This window comes from Leptonychotes weddellii, chromosome 14, assembly GCF_054177405.1.
Source record: "Leptonychotes weddellii isolate Sample4059 chromosome 14, ASM5417740v2, whole genome shotgun sequence".
Lineage (NCBI taxonomy): Eukaryota > Metazoa > Chordata > Mammalia > Carnivora > Phocidae > Leptonychotes > Leptonychotes weddellii.
In genome coordinates, this window is record NC_138382.1 from 27,624,008 (window position 1) to 27,631,379 (window position 7,372).

Genomic DNA, 7,372 nt, shown 5'->3' on the forward strand with positions numbered 1-7,372 from the left:
TGCTGAGCAGGGAGCCCAATGCGGGACTCGATCCCGGGATTCCAGGATCATGACCTGAGCTGAAGGCAGTCGCTTAACCGACTGAGCCACCCAGGTGCCCTCTTGGATCGACTCCATCCCGGGACCCCAGGATCATGACCCGAACTGAAGGCAGTCGCCCAACCGACTGAGCCACCCAGGCGCCCTCTTGTCCCTCAATCTTATTGAAACCACCACACCCTGAGCCTTCTTGTATAAAAGTAAAATAAAATGACTGCTGGAAACATTTCAATGGAGGAATTAAGAGAATATCTGTGTGCCATACTGGTAGCATAAGTGTGAGGGGGTAATTTTGAGACACATAAGGAGAACAAAGAAGAGAAGGATAGCAGAGGACGGAAGAAAATTCAGAAGAAGAAAGGAGAGAAAAAAAAGAAGGAAAAACAAAACTCCCTTTCCTCCCTCCACCAGCTCTTAGAGTCCTTCAGGGTGGGCATTCAGTGGAAACAAGACGGAAATAAGAGGAGACATATTAAAGTGAGGAGACACAGATATTTCAGTTGTGCCCGTGGCATTTCAGAGCTGCTATGCCATCAATCTTGCCAGGTGGGAGGGGCTGAAATACGGGGCTATTGTCAAGTGCAACTTTCATTAAAACCAAGGCCTGTTGGCTCCTAATTTTCAATCCACTAAACGTACAGTTTCTGCTTGAGCTCCAACAAACACCATTCATTCTCCCCTGTTTTGCTCAGCCGTCAGATGGAAAGTTAAAAGAAATATTAGGTATAATATAAGAAACTACAATAATCACAGCAGTCATAATCCCTGCTGTAGCACTATATTTTTCTGAGTATGTTAGTGACTTGTCATTTCTAAAGAGCATTTATTTAACAGTAAAGTCATTTTCTATGCATCAGTGGCCCACATTCAAAAATAAAAATAAAAAACTCAAGTTTCCAAGTATAAGCCATTTAAAAAATATTATCATAAACAATCATGGCATGGAGGGCATATTAGGAATAGAAAGAATAACCTCTTCTTGCAGTCCAAACAAATATATAATGCAACTGGAATAATGAAATCTACCAAATACCCGGTAATTGTAGGCACTCCTAAAATTTCTCCAGGAAAAAAAAAAAAAATTCTTGTGTACTTGATAATCACAGACTCTCTCGGTTTCTCATCTCCTCAGTCCCAGCAGTGGTCCAATAGCTCTAGGACAATTGTATTAAGTCCTGAAAGAAAGGCTATGGTCACTTGCCCCATTGTCAATAGTCATCCTGATAAGGTGACATAAAAAAACTGCTACATATATCTACGATTTATTGAAATTATTGAATCAGGGTCTTGTTTCGGTTTGTTTGTTACTGTAGGCTGGGAATCCAGAAAATATGTTCTTCCCTGTACACTCTGCCTCTACCTCTGGATAAAGAGACCAACATTGTGTTTCTAAAGATACTGGAAAGTGATTAAACACTAAGACCCAGGACCTCAGAAGGCCTGAGTACAGATCCAGTGACCATCTTGTATTTGAATGAAACATGTAAATTTCTGCAGTGGCCACAACAGCTGTAAGCCAGAACTAGCTCCAGTATCTTGGGACATAAAAGCTCCTGGGATTTTCTACAACCTAATTCAATGGGAGATGTCTTTGAACACAAGACTTTGATGATCTTGGCAAATGGGGAGTTGAAATGGAATTCTCTGGAATTAGAAAAATAAAGAACTGTGAAAGGTCTCACACTTGTAAAACAAAATTCGTAACTTTAATAGTGGCCTCAAGGATGGAATTAAGTGAAAATTTGCCCAGTGCTGTTCATTAGTTTGCTATTTAGTTATACCAGATTCTGTTTGTGAGAAATTTCCAATTACATTAACACACTGTTCTCCAGTGGAATAGATGGCCTGGACAATTGTCATCCCATCCCACAGTACCTCAGGGAAAAGTCCTGCCAGCTCCGCCCTCTTCCTGACATTCAGATGACTAGAATTAATCAGCTCCGGTGTGGGACACATGGAATAGCACAGGTTAAAAGGTTATCAAACCTTGCCATGGATCTGAGCAGATTGCCAGTGCTTTGGGGGAAGAGGACAGCCTTAGCCCTCTGATAAGGGAGCTGGGCAGGGAAGGCCAGATGACCCTGAGGTAGTCAGAGATCAAAGTGGCCCAGGTCCTCCACCATCACTGAAGTGTTTTTCCTGAAGAGAAAAACCTTAAAACATAAAAAAAAAAAGTATACATTTCCATCAGAGAGCAGAAGAGAGAAGTGACTTGTTTTTCACTAATGTCTTTCCCATGCAGGGGTCTGTAAGCTCCCTTTCAAGCCCTATGGAGGGTTTCTCAGAGTCCAGGGACACTAAATTGTGGGCAAAAGCTTGTGCATTTTTGTCAGGAAAGGATTTATAAACTTATGACTCAAAAGAGTTTAAGAAACATTGGGGTAGTGAGGGGAGATCAATTATTTCCCCTCACTGGGCAGTATTTATTAACACAAGCCCTAAAAGGAATAGCTTTCAGTAATATAATTCCAGTTCTGTGCCTCTATGTAAAAGGAGGTGAAAGCAGGGGTCCTAGACTACCTGTTAAAGTTGTCATGTCTTGTGTCTCTGTGCCTGCCAGGAGCTGTGTACTATGAAAACTTCCTCACTGTGAAAAGGGCTTCACTCTGAAAACTCACTTCACTGTATCTTCATGACCACCCTGTGAGGGAACTGTTTTTATTCCCTGGAAAAAGAAACTCAGAAACAGAGAGGTTTGGTAACTTACCTCAGATCATGCAGTTAGGGGTAAGTAAGTCCAGCATTTGGATCCACATTTGTGGGTTCTAAAGCCTGTAATAGTTCTTAGAACTCTTATATGTTGGTTTCATAGGCTCTTGCATTCCTGCTCAAATGGATTTCAGATTCCTCCCATGGGAGTGTTCATAGGTATACATTGAATATTTCCATATTTTTAATATATCCTCTTGATTTCAAATCCAGAAAGGAAAAGGAAAGGTATTCTGGTTAGTGACAGTAAGAGTGACTGTGCCTATTCTAACATGTCATATTGCTCACTCTAGCTCAGCTTCAAAGAGGGGATAAATGTAGCTAGAGGGCACAGAGTGTGGGCTCCTGTAACATCTCAGGGTGGCTGAGTACCAGCTGTAGCCCTGTCACTATCTCGTGCTATGTTTTGGGCCTCTCATCTATCTTGGAACTAACCATGTCATCATTTGTCAAATGGGGGCAATGACCCACCTCCCAAGACAGTGGAAAGGGTCAGATGAGATCATTAATTTAAGAAATACTCTGAAGGCTAAAACTAGAACTATCCTACAAACTTAGCAATTACACTACTAGGTATTCACTCAAATAATACAAGAATACCAATTCAAAGGGATACATACACCCCAATGTATAACAGCATTATCTGCAATAGCCAAATTATGTAAATAGCCCAAGCATCCATCAATTGATGAATGAATAAATTAGGTGTGAGATATATATATATAATGGACTATTACTCAGCCATAAAAAGCAAAATCTTGCCATTTGCAATGACATGGATGGAGCTAGAGAGTATAATGTTAAGTGAAATAAGTCAGTCAGGAAAAGACAAATACCATATGATTTCACTCCTATGTGGAATTTAAGAAACAAAACAAATGAGCAAAAGGGGGAAACAGAGAGAGAGAGAGGCAAACCAAGAAACAGACTCTCAACTATAGAGAACAAACTGATGGTGACCAGAAAGGAAGTGGGTCGGGGGATGGGTTAAATAGGTGATTAAAGAGTGCACTTGTGATGAGCACTGGGTGTTGTAGGGAGGTGTTGAATCACTGCACTGTACACCTAAAACTAGTATTACACCGTACGTTAGCTAACTAGAATTTTAATAAATTTTATTTACTTAAATTTATATTAAATAAATTTAATACAATAAAAAAGCTTAAAAAAAGATATACTCTGGATATAGCACTGAAAGTAAGCTAAGATATATAAACGTTTTACACAAGGCACATTATAGAATATTTCTGTTACTCGATTTCGAAACAGTAAGCTCTTTAAGGGCAAAATTCCTATCTGATTTGTGTTTGTCTCCACAGTGCCTTGAACCTCGTAAGAGTTCAGTAAGTATGAACCAAGGAAACAGTTAATTCATTCAAATCTATCAGGAGGTCATAATGCCATCAGATATGCAACGTGTGTATGTGTGGGGGTCAAAATTTTATATTTTTGTTGTGGAAGAATAATTAGCAAATAGAATGAGTAAATGAATGATGTTTCTGTGTAACTATTTGCAGAACTCACAATTTAATTAAGGGCTATGCCTCGATTAGGAATATTAGCATGCAATGTCCACAAAAGCCAAACTATGGAAAGAACCTAGATGTCCATCGACAGATGAATGGATAAAGAAGATGTGGTATAGATACACACTGGAATATTATGCAGCCATCAAAAAATGAAATCTTGCCATTTTCAGCAACGTGGATGGAACTGGAGGGTATTATGTTGAGTGAAATAAGTCAAACAGAGAAAGACATGTATCATATGATTTCACTGATATGAGGAATTCTTAATTGCAGGAAACAAACTGAGGGTTGCTGGAGTGGAGGGGGATGGGAGGGATGGGGTGGCTGGGTGATGGACATTGGGGAGGGTATGTGCTATGGTGAGCACTGTGAATTCTGTAAGACTGATGAATCACAGACCTGTACCCCTGAAACAAATAATACATTATATGTTAATAAAAAATAAAAAATAATTGGAAACTATAAAAAAATAAAATAAAATAGTTTTAAAAAAGGAATATTGGCATGAAAAGTATTTGTTGCTACTTGTAAAATTCAAGGCTTGTTGGAAAGCAGACAACTTAGTAGTCATAATCAAGTTTTTACTTAAAAAGACTATCTTCTAAAATGTTCAGCAGAATACTAGTCTCAAGAGGTGTATAGGCAAATAATTTTGGAACACATATACAATGTTTCTTTCATAGAGATTTAGCACATTAAGACTTAGATGAGCTTTAAAGATGAATCCCATTTAATTTTGTTTAACCTAGGATTATTTGCTCCTAGAGTTCATCTTTTCCCCATCCCCTACCCTTTTTAAGAATCATATACACTTACATGCCACCGAATAAATTTGGGGAAATGCTGGTTTGGAAATAGAAGAATAAACAGAAATAGTTCATGCTTAAGCTAATAGCTATTACATAATTATGGACATTGATTCAAACTTACATTGTAGAGTTTCATTATAACCAAGTACTTTGTGAGGAAACAAGAATATTTAATCAACATATGGTGTTGCAGAGGTGAAGATACCCTATATAAAAATATACTTGGAGTACACAAGACATTGTGCTCCTTTAATTAACATGTAAAGAGTAAATAAACAGAAAATGTCAAAAACCTCAGAGATTGAAAATTAACAATTCAGAAAGGAAACACAAATATGATTTAAACATGTCTCATAATAAAATAAATGTAAATTAAGAGTACAATGAGATAACATTTTTATTTACTAGATTGTCAAAATAAGAAACTACGATAATGTATGTATTGGCAAGAATGTGGGAAAATGATAGTTCCATTCATGGTTTAGGGGAATATAAATTAGCATAATTCCTATAAAGGACAATGGGGTAATAATTATAAAAGTTAAAAATGTATGCCTCCCTTTGACAGAGCAATTACCCTTCTGGGACTTCAGTCTATATTAGTATAAGAACATGTGTATAAAGAAGTTTGTATAAAGAAATTCACTGCATTATTGTTCATAACAACAAAGGATTGGGAAAAAACAAACAAAACTAAATGTCCACAAACTAGTTAAATAAATTATGGTAAAGCCATCCAACTGAATCCCATGAAGGGATGGAACAAGGCAGCTTTCTGTACACAAATATGAAATGATATGCTAAGACATTGCAGAATGATATGCTAAGTGACAAAATGCATATTGTGCCATGTGCTTATTTAGGGACAGAACATCTTTGGAAGTTTGCTTAGAACTCTGGTAGAAACAGTTGCTTCAGAAGACAAGGAAATTGGGTGCCTGGGTGGCTCAGCCGGTTAAGCGACTGCCTTCGGCTCAGGTCATGATCCCGGGGTCCTGGGATCGAGTCCCATATCGGGCTCCCGGCTCAGCAGGGAGCCTGCTTCTCCCTCTGACCCTCTCCTCTCTCATGCTGTTTCTCTCTCGCTCACTCTCTAATAAATAAATAAATAAAATCTAAAAAAAACAAACAAAAAAAGAAGACAAGGAAATGGACAGAGGTAGGAGGAAGGCTTACTTTTCACTGTATATCAATTTGAACTCTTAAAATGACTTTTGATCATATATATTATTAACTATTCAAATAAAATGCATTAATTCAGCTTAAAAAGAAAAGGAAAGCGAACACAAATATACAAATATGTGCCATTCATGGACACATGATTGACTTCAAAATCAACCAAAGGATAACTTCTTAATGAGGTTCCACTGTATACAATATGTATAGGAAAATACAGTATAGGAAAAACAGCAACACCATTCTCCTGAGTATTTGCAAAATGAAAGAATTGGCCAGAAAATTCTTGCACACTTGTCCGGTGGAATGATGACCTCATATATGATAATCTTTGTCAGTTTGTCTTCATCAAATGTCAGACACATACAATTCATCAACACCACTATCATTCTCTAATTGTATGTTAGTAATGAATACTTTAGGAGGTCTAAGAATAATGGTAAATCATCTTCACTCTGAAGACTGAAATCTCTCAGAAGAGAAACTACCAAAATAACCAGGCCCCAAAACTGAAATCATGGAAAGCTCCATTTTTGTAGAGTTGAAAAGCATAAAGGGACCTTTTTCAAATGTGACACCTTTCACCTCTCCTTTCCACTTGTTCACTGGAAGTGAATTTACTATGAACTAGATATGGCAGTCATTGATATGAAAGAGATTATAATATTATTAGCTCTAGACACCTGAGAGGAAAATGTTCTCCCTTTTTCTTTTTCTTCCTTTCTTCCTTCCTCTCTTTCTTTCTTTCTTTCTTTTTCTGTCTTTTTTCTTTTTTTCTTTCTTTTTTCTTTGTCTTTGTCTTTCTTCTTTCATTCTTTCTTCTTTCTTTCTCTTTCTTTCTTTTCTTTCTTTCTTCTTTTTCTTTCTTTCTTTCTCTTCCTTTTCTCTCTTTTTTTCCCCTATAGAATTGTTCATTATAGAAGGGAGTCTAATGTAAATTCCTAGCAGTCAAATTATATGACTCAAAGAAGCAATTTTTTCTTTAGTAAATTTTACTTTTCTTGCAAACAGAGACAAATAAATTCAATAAGGAAAAACACCCAGTAGCTTTGGGGTATGCAATCTTTTAAGGCTGGCAGATTTGCCTGTATTTGAAGACCAACCTAATGG